Consider the following 17,850-nt stretch of genomic DNA (forward strand, 5'->3'; position numbering starts at 1 on the left):
CGCCTGGGTGCCGCACTGGTTTAGGGATCCTACAATGCTGCTCCGAAAATTGGCGTGGGGCGTCCCGGGTGGGGCGGGGGGAGGCCTCGTCAGTAGCGGTCTGTTGTGCGAATAGTCCCAAGGCAGCACAACGTGCAGAGTTCTGGACGGCACCCAGGTGATGTCGCCTGGGTGCCGCACTGGTTTAGGGATCCTACAATGCAGCACAGAAAAACAGCGTGGGGCGTCCCGGGTGGTGCGGGGGGAGGCCTCGTCAGTAGCGGTTTGTGTCCAGTGTCACATGGCTGACACAACATGTACGACAGGCACCCAGGTGATGTCCAGTAAACTGCCGCACTGGTTTTGGTATCCTACAATGCTGCTCCGAAAATTGGCGTGCGGCGGCTCGGGGGGGGGCGTGGGGGAGCCGGCGTGAACGGGCCTCCCCAGGTGGCGGCCATCTAGCTGAGTTGCGCTCGCTCTTGCGGCCACAGCGTCTCGCTCACCATGTTGTTGAGTTACTCCCACTCTTGCAGTGCAGCGATAGGCGGCTGCCACATGGCTCTTAAAATGGCGGACAGCTCCTCGGTTTTAGGCCTGGTCCACTGAAATGGCCCTGGGACACTTTGGAACTCGGACGCTTGCCTGCTAGGGCTTGGGCTCCATTCTCGAAAAGCGTCCGCTCAGCCGTGAAGATTGTATAAAAGTCTTGGGGGCCCCCGACTCCCGCAGGCTTCCGGTGGGGAGCGGCTGCCATGATTGCTCGCGGAATGACCACGACGGAGCCACGAGATGGTGGTGCTCTCATGCTGACGCCAGCTTCAGTCTGAATGATCCAGAAACAAGGTGGGGCTTTCATCGTTTGGGAAAAAAAAATGTTCTAAACCAATGAAAAGTGTTATTTTTAGGTCATATGACCAAGCCTTCCATCTTTAGGAAACCAAAAGTAAAATGAACCAATGAAAAGTTTTATAAACAAGTCACATGACCTGTTATGCGACATAGGGCTACAAAAAGCGTAGAAAATCCGTTGGCACGTGAGGCGGCGTCAGTAGCGGACCGATGTGCGAATAGGCCGAAGGCAGCACAACGGGCCGAGATCCGGATGGTACCGAGGTGGTGTCCAGCAAATTGCCGCACTGGTGTGGCCATCCTACAATGCTGCGCCGAAAGACGGCGTGTCCAGCTGAATTGCGGTCACTGTTGCGGTACAGTGACTCGAACGCGCCGAGATCCGGATGGCACCGAGGTGGTGTCCAGCAAATTGCCGCACTGGTGTGGCCATCCTACAATGCTGCGCCGAAAGACGGCGTGTCCAGCTGAATTGCGGTCACTGTTGCGGTACAGTGACTCGAACGCGCCGAGATCCGGATGGCGCCGAGGTGGTGTCCAGCAAATTGCCGTACTGGTGTGGCCATCCTACAATGCTGCGCCGAAAGACGGCGTGTTCAGCTGAGTTCCGGTCACTCTTCCGGCACAGTGACTCGAACGCGCTGAGATCCGGATGGCACCGAGGTGGTGTCCAGCAAGTGGCTGCACTGGTGTGGCCATCCTACAATGCTGCGCCGAAAGTCGGCGTGGGGTGCCCCGTTAGCTTATGAGGTGATGTCAGTAGTGGACCGATGTGTGAATAGGTCGGAACCAGCACAAGGCACCAAGATCCGAATGGCAAGTCCTGGATGTTGAGTGCCTCAGTTGAGATTTCTGAGCAGTGCTTGTAGGACTGTCTGAAGCTTATTTGCACCTGCTGCAGCTTCACTAGGTCCGGCGGAACTTTTTGCCTTTTCCTTTCTGCTTCTTTTCCTACAATGCGTTTCATCTGAAGACACGACCAGGTCCCTGAATGTGTGCAGGGGGACGCTATTGATTGAATGAACGCGCCGAGATCTGGATGGCACCGAGGTGGTGTCCAGCAAATTGCCGCACTGGTGTGGCCATCCTACAATGCTGCGCCGAAAGTCGGCGTGGGGTGCCCCGTTGGTTTATGAGGTGATGTCAGTAGTGGACTGATGTGTGAATAGGTCGGAACCAGCACAAGGCGCCCTGCACTGTTGAGCCTTTTTCAATGCCTGTTTTTTGTTGTTTCCCCTCCATCAAAAACAAAACAAAAATACAAGGCGCCAAGATCCGAATGGCAAGTCCTGGATGTTGAGTGCCTCAGTTGAGAGTTCTGAGCAGTGCTTGTAAGACTGTCTGAAGCTTATTTGCACCTGCTGCAGCTTCACTAGGTCCGGCGGAACTTTTTTCCTTTTCCTTTCTGCTTCTTTTCCTACAATGCGTTTCATCTGAAGACACGACCAGGTCCCTGAATGTGTGCAGGGGGACGCTATTGATTGAATGAAAATGGCGGCTTGACACAAAGCTGACTCAAGCGTTACTGTTGGTGCTATACAGACAAAAATTGGTTTTCAGTTTGTACATTCTTCAGGTTTTTTTTTTCCATCCAAGTCTGATTGAGAGTTTGTAGAAAAATGGCTTCAGATTTTCCACATACTACTCTTCAACATTCTTCCTAAATGTAACAATGTGAAACTCACTAGGAGAACGGCTGTTTCTGTTTCCTTTCAAAATGCTGCCACCAATATTTTCTGAATGGAAGACACCATCTTGTAGCATAAAGGGCCGAAAGGGGTTCTGGTCTGGCCGATGGTTGGTGGAGACATTTTGACTATATCTTGGACCTGCCCGGCCTCGCCCAAAATGGCGCCGGTATAAATGGGACTCGTAACTCTTTGCCCGCAAATGTATATCTAGAAAATGTTATTGTAAGTGGCCCTGTCGTATTTTAATTACAAAATGTACGTCCACCGATTCCGCAACTGTTAGACACCTTTGTTCTTGTCACCTAATGGCCCGCTCGTTACGTTCTTCTACAGTGTAAATGTCTCCTCATCATATACGATTTCAGTTTGCTCCGTGGCCGGCCCACGTGGTTATAGGCCCGTATTTGTATACTGACATTTTCACAATAAAGGTTTTTAAAACAAAACACGGTAGTAGTATTTTCATTTGTAAAGTTTTTACTTTTAGTGACTGTTTTCGAATCAGTAAAAGGCAAGTGAAATAAAGCAGTCCAATTACATGACGGATAAAAGGTATAATATGTAGGAACGCAGTAAAGATAAATGGTCAAGGGCAGTTGTGTTTTTCATGTCTGCAACATAAAGTGATCGATAAGAATCTGATAATCAGGCGTATCGGCGACTAAGACAGCAGGCCGAATCTCTTTTACTCAACGGCTCCGTCATGGAAGGAAGAAACGCCCTTTTTCTCGAAAAAGGAATATATTTTACTTGCAAGACAGTTGTAAATTTTCCGGGAAAGTACATTAGCCTGGAATATTATAACATATGTTTGAAAAAAAAATATTGTTCGAAAATAATAAAAAGCGTAATTTTTAGGTCATATGACCAAGCTTTTCATCATTAAATTAACAAAAGTAAAATGAACCAATGAAAAGTTTTATTAACAAGTCACATGACCTGTTATGCTTACGTTACGCGCTGCGCGCCGCGCCTCGGATCACTTCCGGGTGCGCTAACGCGGCGTGTCATAAAACGCATTACGCGACAACGTAGGTCAAGAATATAGTCTAAATGTCTCCACCAACCAGCGTTCAGAACACAACCCCTTTCAGCAGTCCAAAAAGTTCTGTTAAATGACAACAGAGGGGACAGGCAACAAGAACCATCAGTCAAAGAGGGGAGGGCAAGTTCTTCTCTTCCGGGTCATGTTGGGGCGCTACCGGAACTGATCGAATTGGTAGTCTACAGTGTTTCTGGATGTTTCAGACTAAAGCTGGCGTCAGCATGAGACCACTACCATCTCGTAGCTCCGTCGTGGCCATTCCACGAGCAATCATGGCAGCCGCTCCCCACCAGAAGCCTGCGGGAGTCGGAGGCCCCAAAGACTTTTGTAGAATCTTCACGGCTGAGGGGACGCTTTTCGAGAATGGGACCCAAGCCCTAGCAGACAAGCGTCCGAGTTCCAAGGTGTCCCAGGGCCATTTTAGTGGACCAGGCCCAAAACCGAAGAGCCGGCCGCCATTTTGAGAGTCCTGTGGCAGCCGCCTATCGCTGCACCGCAAGAGCGGGCGCATCTCAACTACATGGTGAGCGAGACGCTGTAGTCGCAAGAGCGGGCGGTAAACAGCTGAATGGCGGAAGAGGCACAGTGTAGCAAAAGCGGGCGGAATGGCAACTAAAACGATAAAGGGGCGCCCCACTACAGCTTGTCTTCAGGTCAAACGGATTGTGGGACAAGGTCCAGAATTGAAGAGTCATCAAAAGGCAAAAAGTTCCGCCGGACCCCGGGAGCCGGCCGCCTATGTCGGGGGCGATCTCAGGCTACACCAGTGCTATAAGACTTGGGGAGGGTGTCGGAGCCAAGCGTCTTCTCCGAGTCCATGGCCATCACACCGCCCCTCAGGGGCCTCCGTCAAGCTGTTTAGGAAGGTAACATATCACATTGTTTTCTAATGCAGTCAGGTCCACAAACGACACTCACTTACTTTGAGAATAGTGAAGCTGCAGTAGGTGGAAATAAGCTTCAGACAGTGTTACAAGCACTGCTCAGAACTCTTAACTATGGCACCCAACATCCAGAACTTATGCTATTTGAGAATGGTAGTGACATCGAAGCATCTCAGGGACCAAAACCATTAACGTACTTTCACGTATGAAAATCTTACTTGGGGAGGGGGCAGGAGCGAAGCGCCCCCTCCCAGTCAGCGCCACCACACCGTATGTTGAAAATCTGAAGCCATCGTTCTACAAAGTCAACCAAACTTGGATTGAAAAATCTAGAAAAATGTACAAACTGAAAACCAGTTTTGGTCTGCATAGCATCAGTAACAACGCTTGAGTCAGCTTTGTGTCAAGCCGCCATTTTGATTCAACAAAGCACAGGCATTGAAAAAGGCTGAAATTCAGAACTCTAAACTATGGCACCCAACATCCAGGAGCTTGCTATCCGGATCTTGGAGCCTTGTGCTGTTTTCGATCTATTCACACATCGGTCCACTACTGACATCATCTTATAAACCAACGTTATGTAAATAGTTTTTTAATAAAATGTTTTACCCTGTTTCTTTGCTGGTGTGTTGTCTATATTTTTAATATTTGCATAGGGTTTGTCGTTATTTTGTGCGGGATGGGTGATGGAGCCGAGCTGTCTTGCAGCCCTCATGGTGTGGAGCTCAGTTCATCTCACTATTTTCGTATTTCTCAAGAAGGGTTGTTCCTAATATTTCTATTTTAGCGAGGTCAAAAAGAGATCCAATTAGTGGCCTACTGATTTTGCTCGATTACTTTTATTTTTTTACACGATTTTTCACTATCTGCAAAGACTAAACAGAGTATTGCGACTTTGTGCTTGTTTGTAAATAGAGAATGATCCAAAGAGAACCAATTCTAAAACAGTAAATGCTTGGACAACAATCAATCAAATGGAGAGACAAGGAGGCACGACGGATTACAACGGGGGTAAAGGCCTGCGTTAACTACCCTTCAGTATCTGCAAAGAGAGAGTACTACTAAGGCAAAAGAGGGGAGGGGGGGGGGTGCAGCGTTCAAAGCACATCAGCGTGCATAAATACGAAAATGTTTTTATCTATCACGTACTTGACATTTTAAAGCTTTTCATATTTGCTATTAAAAAACCAATGAAATTCACAGAAAAAACCATAGGTTATAGTGGATATATAGTTAGGAATTTGCATTTACAAAACCTTGAAAATTCAATGAAAAAACCATAGGTTATAGGCCATATATAGTTAGGAATTAGCATTTACAAAACCTTATTTTACTCGCATAAAACCATTGAAATTCCATATATAGTTAGAAGCGCTAACTATATATCGCGCACCCGCAATCCACTGCTGATGATGTCACATATTACATCATTCATGACATGGTCAGTGACATCACTGATGACATCACTGATGACATCTCAAATGACATCACTGATGACAACTCAAATGATATCAATGATGACATCTCAAATGACATCACTGATGACATCACTGATGACAACTCAAATGACATCACTGATGACATCTCATTTGTCATCACTGATCACATCACTCATGTGATAATACAATGAACCTCTTCAGACTCTAATATAACCTTACATACACTCAGTATAAACAGACACTCACAGACTGTCAGTCATCCATGGAGTTACTCACACACCTAGTCAGTCATGCAAAGAATCAATCACACCTCCATTTCCTCAACTATACAGTTATACACATCTTACTTATTCAAACATATAATAACACATATTTACTCTCTTATATAATCCCTGATACAAGCTCACAGTGATCGATACAGCCACTCACACATTCACTGGCTCTTATGTTCAGTTATTTATATATCTCAACTCTCACATGTATTGTGTTTTACATACGTACTTACTTGCACATGTAGCAATGAGAAATCCATTCACTCACCAACACACCCATGCACAGTCAACCGCCCATATAGCTGTTTCCACATGCACTCTTGAACTCATACTCCTAGTGAATCAACTGCTTACACATCTATGCACAGAGTCACGCACCTCCCAGCCACCCACACACACACTCAGCCTCCCATTCAAATACTTGGGCAACCAATCAATAACCCATATGGCCACTCTTATAGCTACTGATCAACACATGCAGCAGCTTACACAACAACAAACATACTGATGCACGAATTAAGACAGTTTAGTCACTAACCCATGTACTCAGTGAGACACATTTAATCACTCACTCATACAGTCAGTCATGCACCTACTAAATTCTTCATCCAGACACTTATACATCCACTCATTCTTCAATATGTGAAACATATTTAAACTTTACAGACACATACAATCACTGGATGTTGTGATCAGTGATGTCATTTGAGATGTCATCAGTGATGTCATTTGAGATGTCATCAGTGATGTCATCAGTGATGTCATCAGTGATGTCACTGACCATGTCATGAATGATGTAATATGTGACATCATCAGCAGTGGATTGCGGGTGCACGATATATAGTTAGCGCTTCTAACTATATATGGAATTTCAATGGTTTTATGCGAGTAAAATAAGGTTTTGTAAATGCTAATTCCTAACTATATATGGCCTATAACCTATGGTTTTTTCATTGAATATATATATATATATATATATATATATATATATATATATATATATATATATATATATATATATATATTCTCCATGGCTGGTTCCTTTTGCCACTCAGACAGCGCTCGATACGGGTGCGGCGCCCTGCAGCTGAACCACGCTGCTGATATATTTTCCACAGCTCCCTCACAGGAAACAAATGGGTCGCACTCCACGGGTTCTCTTTTGCAGTTTTTTATTTTTCAGTTACATTCCACAGGCAGATGTTCCGATCTACGCGTTTCGGTAATACAAATACCTTGCTCATGAAAAAAACATAGGTTACAGACCATATATAGTTAGGGATTAGCATTTACAAAACCTTATTTTACTCGCACAAAACCATTGAAATTCGCATATATAGTTAGTTGCACTAACTATATATCGCGCACCCGCAATCCACTGCTGATGATGTCACATATTACATCATTCATGACATGGTCAGTGACATCACTGATGACATCACTGATGACATCTCAAATGACATCACTGATGACATCATCCAGTGACTGTCTGTTTCTGTAAAGTTTAAATATGTTTTACATATTGAAGAATGAGTGGATGTATAAGTGTCTGGATGAAGGATTTAGTAGGTGCATGACTGACTGTATGAGTGAGTGAGTGATTAAATGTGTCTCACTGAGTGCATGGGTTAGTGACTAAACTGTCTTAATTTGTGCATCATTATGTCTGTTGTTCTGTAAACTGCTGCATGTGTTGATCAGTAGCTATATGAGTAACTATATGGGTTATTGATTGATTGTCCAAGTATTTGTATGGGAGACTGAGTGTGTGTGTGGGTGGCTGGGAGGTGTATGACTCTGTGCATAGATGTGTGAGCAGTTGATTCACTAGATGTATGGGTTCAAAAGTGCAGGTGGAAACAGCTGTATGTACAGTTGACTGTGTGCATGAGTGTATTGGTGAGTGAATGGATATCTCAGTGCTACATGTCAAAGTAAGTACATATGTAAAACACAGTACATGTGAGAGTTGACATATATAAATAACTGTGCATAAGAGCCAGTGAATGTGTGAGTGGCTGTATGGATCATTGTAAACTTGTATCAAGGATTGTATAAGAGAGTAAATATGTGTTAGTATATGTTTGAATAAGTAAGGTGTGTATAACTGTATAGTTGAGCAAATGGAGGTGTGATTGATTCTTTGCATGACTGACTAGGTGTGTGAGTAACTCCATGGATGAGTGACAGTCTGTGAGTGTCTGTTTACACTGATTGTATCTAACGTTATATTAGAGTCTGAAGAGGTTCATCGTATTATCACATGAATGATGTCATCAGTGATGTGATAAGTAATGTCAAATGAGATGTCATCAGTGATGTCATTTGAGATGTCTTCAGTGATGTCATCAGTGATGTCATTTGATATGTCATCAGTGATGACATCAGTGATGTCACTGACCATGTCATGAATGATGTAATATGTGACATCATCAGCAGTGGATTGCGGGTGCGCGATATATAGTTAGTGCAACTAACTATATATGCGAATTTCAATGGTTTTGTGCGAGTAAAATAAGGTTTTGTAAATGCTAATCCCTAACTATATATGGTCTATAACCTATGGTTTTTTCAGTGAATTTTCTAGGTTTTGTAAATGCTAATTCCTAACTATATATGGTCTATAACCTATGGTTTTTTCAGTGAATTTCAATGGTTTTTTAATAGCAAATATCAAAAGCTTTAAAATGTCAAGTACGTGGTAGGTAAAAACATTTTTGTGTTTATGCACGCTGATGTGCTTTGAACGCTGCCGCCCCCCCTCCTCTTTTCTTTTAGGAGTATTCTCTCTTTGCAGATAGTGAAGGGTAGGTAACACAGGCCTCTGCCCCCGTTGTAATCCGTCGTGCCTGCTTCCCTCTCCATTTGATTGATTGTTATCCTAGCATTTATTGTTTTGGAATTGGTTCTCTTTGGTTCATTCTCTATTTACAAACAAGCACAGAGTCGCAATACTCTGTTTAGTCTTTACAGATAGTGAAAAATCGTTAAAAAAACAAAAGGTATCAAGCAAAATCAGTAGGATCTCCTCATGACAAATACGAAACTAGTGAGAGGAACTGAGCTCGACACCATGATGGCTGCAAGACAGCTCAGCTCCGCCGCCCACCCCACCCAAAATAACGACAAACCCTATGCAAATATTATAAATATATACAACACACCAGCAAAGTAACAGGGTAAAACGTTTTACTAAATAACTATTTACATGGCAGCCTGCTGCAACATCGATCCAAACAAGCCTTTGTATTTGGGGCTCAAAATCAACAAGTAACAGGGTAAAACGTGTTATTAAATATCTATTTACATGGCAGCCTGCTGCAACATCGATCCAAACAAGCCTTTGTATTTTGGGCTCAAAATCAACCATCAATAGTAAGATTTTCATAGGTGAGTAGGTTCATGGTTTTCCATCCACAGACTAAAAGCCTGGAGTGGGAGTGAAAGGACAATAACTAGGTAAGAAGGAAGGCAGAGGTTGTGGGAAGGACTCTGGATATGGTATGTTACTTAGTCCCTGAGATGCTTCGATGTCACTGCCTTGCACAAATGGCATAAGTCCTGGATGTTGGGTGCCATAGTTGAGGGTTCCGAGCAGCGCTTGTAACACTGTCTGAAGCTTATTTGCACCTGCTGCAGCTTCACTATTCTCAAAGTAAATGGGGGCTGTTTGTGGACCTGACTGCATTGGAAAACAATGTGATGCGGTGCCTCCCTGAACCGCTTGACGGAGGCCCCCGAGATAATTGCGCCTGCTCCACACCTTGTCCCACAATCCGTTTGACCTGAAGACACGTCCTGCGGTGCCCTGGTCCGACCATCACATATACCTGCGCCAGGAGACGGCGTGGGGTGCACTAGAAGGGAGAGGCGGCGCGAACGAGCCTCCCCCACCTCCCCAGGTGGAGGTTTCTCAGCTACACCCCAGCGCTTCACTCGACCAGCTGACTTGCGCCCGCTCTTGCGACACAGTGCCTCGCTCGGCCAGCTGAATTGCGCCTGCTCTTGCTATTACAACGTCTCACCCGCTATCCAACGGAATTGCACCCAATCTTGCGGTACAGCGACAGGCGGCTGCTACGGAGCCCACGAAATGGCGGTCGGCTCCACAGACTTGGGCCTGGCCTGCAAAGATGGCTCTGGGCAACCGTGGAACTCGGACGCTTGACTGCTAGGGCATGGGCCCCATTCCCAAAGAGTCCCCTCAGCCTTGAAGATTCTACAACTCCCGTAGACTTCCGGTGGGGAGCGACTGCCATGTTGCTCGCGGAATGGCCACGAGGTAGCCACGAGATGGTGGTGCTCTCATGCTGATGCCAGTGTCAGTCTGAAACATCCAGAAACACTGTAGACTACCAATTCGATCACTTCCGGTGGAGCCCCAACGCGACCCGGTAGAGAAGAACTTGCCCTCCCCTCTTTGACTGATGGTTCTTGTTGCCTGTCCCTTCTGTTGTCATTTAACAGAACTTTTTGGACTGCTGAAACGGGTTGTGTTCCGACCGCTGGTTGGTGGAGACATTTTGACTATATTCTGGACCTGCGTTGTCGCGTAATGCGTCATATGACGTGCCGCGTTAACGCACCCGGAAGTGCTCCGGTGCGCGAGGCGCAGCTTCCCGGAAGCGATCCAGAGCGCGGCGCGCGGCGCGCGGCGCGCGGCGCGCGGCGCGCGGCGCGTAACGTAAGCATAACAGGCCATGTGACTTGTTAATAAAACTTTTCATTGGTTCATTTTACTTTTGTTTTTCTAATGATGGAAGGCTTGGTCATATGACCTAAAAATAACACTTTTCATTGCTTTCGAACATTTTTTTTCCCAAATGAAGAAAGCCCCACCTTTTTTTTTCTCACTCTGACTTGTAAAGCAAAGGACCCAGATGCATTTACAGTTTATCACTAACAATGTTCCAGGCTAATGTATTTTCCCGGGAAATTTACAACTGTCCTGCAAGTAAAATATTCCTATTTCGAGAAAAAGGGAGTTTCTTCGTCCCATGAGGGAGCCGTTAAACAAAAGAGGCTCGGACTGCTGTCTTAGTCGCTGACAGGCATGAATATCGGATTCTTATCGATCACTTTATGTTGCAGGAGTGGAAAACACAACAGCCCTTGACCATTTATCTTTACTGCGTTCCTGCGTATTATACCTTTTAACCGTCATGTAATCGGGCTGCTTTATTTCACTTGCCTTTTACTGATTCGAAAACAGTGGCTATTATTCAAAACTTTACCAATCTAGGTACTACTACCATGTTTTGTTTTAAAAACCTTTATTGTGAAAATGTCAGTATACAAATACGGGCCTATAACCACGTGGGCCGGCCACGGAGCAAACTTGAATCGTATATGATGAAAGGACATTTACACTGTAGAAGAACGTAACGGGTGACCCATTAGGTTGCAAGAACTAAGGTGTCTAACAGTTGCGGAATCGGCGGACATACATTTTATAATTAAAGTACGACAGGGCCAGTTACAATAAAATTATCTAGATATACATTTGCGGGCACGTTAATTCGAACTTTCAATAGTACTGTAATCAATAACACATCAGAACTTAATATCAATAGGGATGTCCAAATGTTTAATCAGTACTCGTCCCCGCCCGCCATGTGCTTCAAAAATGCATACATATCTCTTGATATCAAGGTTAGGCAACCAGTACACAACAAGGAGTTACGAGTCCCATTTATACCGGCGCCATTTTGGGCGAGGCCGGGCAGGTCCAGGATATAGTCAAACAGCCTGATTCATGAACGGGCCGTTTTGCGAGCCCCTAATAGCGAATCATAGCGAATCGCTATTAAGGACTCGCAAAACGGTAATCATGTAGGAATCGCATAATAAAATGCGATTCCTACTGATTCCTTATTTGCGATTAGCAAATTGCTAATCGCAAATAAGCAATAACGCACCATTCATTCCTATGGGCCAAAAGGCCCATAGGAATGAATGGGGAGTATTCCTTATTTGCGATTAGCAATTAGCTAATCGCAAATAAGATTGCGATTTGAAGGGTGCCAGGGGTGTCCACAGGACACCCTGTAGCACCCCTCAAATGACATTACACATAGGTGTTGCACACACACATGTCCAAAGGACATGTGTGTGTGTAACATGCAACTCAGAAAAATGCATTTAAATGCATTTTTCTGAGTTTTCGCAATTTACCGCGAGGTCTGACCTCGCGGTAAATTGCGCCTAGAAATTGCGAAATCGCAAATTGAAATAGGATGTTGAATAGCATTTAAGGAATCTCAAATAGAGATTCCTTAAATGTCATTTCCTCGCACATTTGCGACATCGCAATTAGCGATTTTTGCTTTTGGGATGCTGAATCCCAAAAGCAAAAATCGCACTCGCAAAGGGCCGGATTCTCAGAATCCGGCCCTTTGCGAGCCGATTTAGCCTTCATGAATAAGGCTGTATATGTCTCCACCAACCAATCGGTGGACGTACATTTTATAATTAAAGTACGACAGGGCCAGTTACAATAAAATTATCTAGATATACATTTGCGGGCAAGTACCATGGGTGACGTTAATTCGAACTTTCAATAGTACAGTAATCAATAACACATCAGAACTTAATATCAATAGGGATGTCCAAATGTTCAATCAGTACTCGTCCCCGCCCGCCATGTGCTTCAAAACTGCATACGTATCTCGTGATATCAAGGTTGGGCAACCAGTACACAACAAGTAGTTCCATTTATACCGGCGCCATTTTTGCAAGGCTGGGCAGGTCCAGGATATAGTCAAAATGTCTCCACCAACCAGCGGTCGGACCAGAACCCCTTTTGGCAGTCCAAAAAGGTTCCGTTAAATGACAACAGAAGAGATAGGTAACAAGAACAATCAGTCAAAAGAGGGGACGCTTTCGTGAATGGGGCCCATGCCCTAGCAGGCAAGCGTCCGAGTTCCAAGGTGTCCCAGGGCCATTTTAGTGGACCAGGCCCAAATCCAAAGAGCCGGCCACCATTTTGAGAGTCCTGTTGCAGCCGGCTATCGCTGCACCGCAAAAGTGGGCGCAATTCAGCTGGATGGCGGGTGAGTCACTGTACCGCAAGAGCGGGCGGAACTCAGCTGGATGGCGGGCAAGTCGCTGTACCGCAACAGCGAACGCAACTCAGCTGGATGGCGGGTGAGGCACTGTGCCGTAAGAGCGGGCGGAACTCAGCTGGACGGCGAGGGAAACGCTAAGAGGCGTCCCACTGCAGATGAGGTGCCTCCACCTGGGGAGGCGGGAGAGGCCCGTTTGCGCCGCCTCCCCCCCCCCCCGGGCACCCCACGCCGTCTTTCGGCGAAGCATTGTAGGATGGCCACACCAGTGAAACTTGCTGGACACCACCTCGGTGCCATCCGGATCTCGGCGCGTTGTGCTGCCTTCGGCCTACTGTAGCAGCAAGTGCGGACGCAACTCAGCTGGATGGCGAGTGAAAAGATAAGGGGCGCCCCACACCTCCTCGGTGCCATCCGGATCTCGGCGCGTTGTGCTGCCTTCGGCCTACTGTAGCAGCAAGTGCGGGCGCAACTCTGCTGGACAGCGAGTGAAATGGTAAGGGGCGCTGCACTGCACATCAAGTGCCTCCACCTGGGGAGGCGAGAGAGGCCAGTTCGGCCACCTTCCCCGGGCACCCCACGCCGTCTTTCGGCGCTGCATTGTAGGATGGCCACACCAGTGCGGCAACTTGCTGGACACCACCTCAGTGCCATCCGGATCTTGGCGCGTTGTGCTGCCTTCGGCCTATTCGCACATCGGTCCGCTACTGACGCCGCCTCACAGGCCAACGGATTTTGTAGGCTTTTTATAGCCCAAAGCCGCATAACAGGTCATGTGACTTCTTTATAAAACTTTTCATTGGTTCATTTTACTTTTGGTTTCCTAATGATGAAATGCTTGATCATATGACCTAAAAATAACACTTTTCATTGGATTAAAACATTTTTTTTCCCCAAACGATGAAAGCCCCACCTTTTTTTTTCTCACTCGGCAATCCAAAAAGGTTCCGTTAGATGACAACAGAGGGGACAGGCAACAAGAGCCATCAGTCAAAAGAGGGGAGGGCAAGTTCTTCCCTACCGGGTCACGTTGAGGCTCCACCGGAAGTCATCGAATTGATAGTCTACAGTGTTTCTGGATGTTTCAGAGTGAAGCTGGCGTCAGCATGAGAGCACCACCATCTCGTAGCTCCGTCGTGGCCATTCCGCAAGCAATCATGGCAGCCGCTCCCCACCGGAAGCCTGCGGGAGTCGGGGGCCCCCATGACTTTTGTAGAATCTTCAAGGCTGAGGGGACGCTTTCGTGAATGAGGCCCAAGCCCTAGCAGGTAAGCGTCCGAGTTCCAAGGTGTCCCAGGGCCATTTTAGTGGACCAGGCCCAAATCCGAAGAGCCGGCCGCCATTTTAAGAGTCCTGTGGCAGCCACCTATCGCTGCACCGCAAGAGTGGGTGCAATTCAACTAGGTGGTGGGCGAGACGTTCTAGCCGCAAGAGCGGGCGGTACACAGCTGAATGGCGGATGAGGCACAGTGCAGCAAAAGCGGGCGGAAAACCGCTGAATGGCAACTGAAACGCTAAAGGGGCGCCCCATTGCAGCAGAGGAGCATCCACCTGGGGAGGCCCGTTCACGGCGCCCCCCCCCCCCCCGGGGCGCCCCACGCCGTTTTTCAGCGCAGCATTGTAGGATGCCAAGACCAGTGCGGCAAGTAAAGGACATCACCTGGGTGCCGTCCAGATCTCAGCGCGTTGTGCTGCCTTCGGACTATTCGCACAACAGACCGCTACTGACGAGGCACAGTGCAGCAAAAGCGGGCGGAAAACCGCTGAATGGCAAATGAAACGCTAAAGGGGCGCCCCATTGCAGCAGAGGAGCATCCACCTGGGGAGGCCCGTTCACGCCGCCTCCCGAACCCCCCCCCCCGCCCCCGGGGCGCCCCCCGCCGTTTTTCGGCGCAGCATTGTAGGATGCCAAGACCAGTGCGGCAAGTAAAGGACATCACCTGGGTGCCGTCCAGATCTCAGCGCGTTGTGCTGCCTTCGGACTATTCGCACAACCGACCGCTACCGACGCCACCTCACAGAAGACCATTGTTGCTTTGTTTTAAATTGTTTTTTTTTTAACGTGTTTACTTTGTTGGAGCGTTGTATATATTTATAAGTTATTAAAGTGTTATAATCCTACTACTTTTTTGAGTGCTATATATTTTTATTGTGACACATAATAGTGAAGACTTTGATGTACAAAAAGGCATCCCTGGAATCTTCCGCTTCAGGCTCGGTCCCTCACACCCTCACAGTGAGAATCCCCTCCCCAATCACAATACAGGATCGTTATCAGATAGTAGGAACGCGTGTGGTGTGACGGATCTCATGTGGTGGGGGCCTTGATCTACTGTAACTCCTTTGAAGAGGGGTGATTCTTTACAGTTGGGGCCATAAACTACTTCCGCAGGGCTAGGTGATAGCCTGGGACCGGCCTGGACAATCGGACACAGAGGAAGAGGAGTGTCAGAGGGTGCGGTAGTGAATAAGGTGAAAGGGAGGTGTCGGGCGGGCACGGGGTGTGATTCTCAGGGAAAAGCAGCGCAGATGGGGGGAGGTTTATGGCCCATGCATGAGAGAGAGAGCGGGGGTGACCAGTGCGTGGGGGAGATGCTTGCGAGGGTGGGGAGCCATGCTGAGGATCGGCGGCGTGCAGAGAGTGGGTCTGGTCAAGGCATCTAAAATGGCTGCCGTGCACAACAAAAGTGTGGCATTGGAAAAAAAGCAAGATAGCGCAGACAATGTTTATCAATACAGATTAATTTATAACAATTATTTTTAACAATATATTTACTCGCAGTGTCAAAATGGCGGTCAACACTTCCTGATTTCCTTCGAATCGAACGTTAACAGACGTCACGCAGCAAAAAAAAAAAAAAACGCTCACGCGCAGCCGCTGGAAGACAAGTATCAACATATATGAGCATCCTCAGCCACCCTCAGAAAACATAGGGGGTCAGGATACGTCTCCCGTACCCCCTTATACCCACTTCTCACATTGTTTTTCCTCCATCTTGTAATTTAATTAAAACAAAACACAAAATGGCGAATTCCCGTTTCGCTACCCGGTTCTCGAACCGGGAAGCGCTTCTACCGCAAAAAATCAATTTTTTTTTATTTGCCCCACGGGACCCTTTAATAAACCCAACATCATTCCTAGGGGGTCAAGAAGGGTCTACCTTGCCCCCTTTCATTAAATTCCCCCTTCGTTTTTCTCCTCCTCTTGTCTCTTGATCCTACCGAGAGACAAGATGGCGGCCGTTCCGGACTGTTTAGAATGTTGACAGACACCGGAGAGCCAATCAGCTTCGCTTCGCAAAGTTCCGTTACGCGAAAAGTTCGCGAACCGGAGCGCTACCCGGGACGCTGTCACAGATATATGTTTTTTAAAACATTAATTTCTCAAAATCCACTGGAGCACATATCTTGAGACCTAGCAAAGGCACATCGGGCTAACAGTCCCTACAATTTTGCCAAGTTTCGTGCAAATCCATTCAGCCGTTCGAGCTAAAAGTGAGGCCAAACGCCCTATGGAAAAATGAATGGGAAAAACGCGTTTTGGGACCCCCTTTTTTCTCGGCCCCCCCTTGACGAAACCCCCCCACATTTTTAGGGGCTGCTCAGAAACAAAATGTGCCATTTTCCTGAAAATTTCAGCCGATTCCGTCCACAAACGCCAAAGTTATTAGACATAGAATTTTCAAAAGTCCCATAGAGAAAAAATCCTAACTATATATACCTACTGGCTATCGCCAGTAGGTAATATATATATATATATATTACCTCAGCGTACAGAACTTTAGTGATAGTGAGTTTATAGATATTTTCCAACAGACAGTGCACATTTTAAAACAGATTTGTGTCTTGTATCAGCATTCTATTAATCAGTGATGCCTAAGATAAGAACTGGATGACAGCGAGATATAGGCATTGTAGGACATTGGGTTACTGGTGGAGGGTGGTGAAACCCTACTCGAGCACCAAACACAATTCTTGTCAGAGTGAAACACAACCAAACACCAAACTAACCTGTGCTCACCCCTCTGGTAGCTTAGCAAAAAAGCAGTCAGTCTTAACTTAGAGGAAATGTGTAAAGGATGTATGCAGCACTTCAAACAGTAATAGCTTGTGAAAACACAACACAAGAAACAACCTACACCAATCTAGAAAAATATAGTAAAAATTAAAAATTATTTGAGACCAAAACGACAAAAATCAAATTATTAGATTTGAACATATGCTGTTTTAAAGATTGAAGTAGAAATAGGGCATAAATGCACAAATCACTAACTGTGGTTATCTGGTCGCACCAAATTGGACTAAGTCACAAGTTTAGTCAGACTGCAATGGAGCGTGGGCTGGCTACAAGGACCAAGTGTGGCTCGCTGAACAAAGTACCTTAAATCCTGGAGTAGGAATGTGGCAGTTTTTCAATGGGTCCTTTTGTAGTTTCTGAAGAGCCGTGAGGTTCATGATGCAAGGTCCTGCATCAGGTTGCGTCAGTCCTAATGAAGCTGTACATCGAGGCTTTAGACGAGTCACATATTTTCCAATCAGGTTGGCAGCTGAGCAGAGAGGCTTTGTGTGGCTCGGTGTTGATTCCCTTGAGGCTGGCATCAGTGCAGCGGCTCTCTGGGGTTCT

The sequence above is a fragment of the Lissotriton vulgaris genome, chromosome 4_1, assembly GCF_964263255.1.
Source record: "Lissotriton vulgaris chromosome 4_1, aLisVul1.2, whole genome shotgun sequence".
Taxonomy (NCBI): domain Eukaryota; kingdom Metazoa; phylum Chordata; class Amphibia; order Caudata; family Salamandridae; genus Lissotriton; species Lissotriton vulgaris.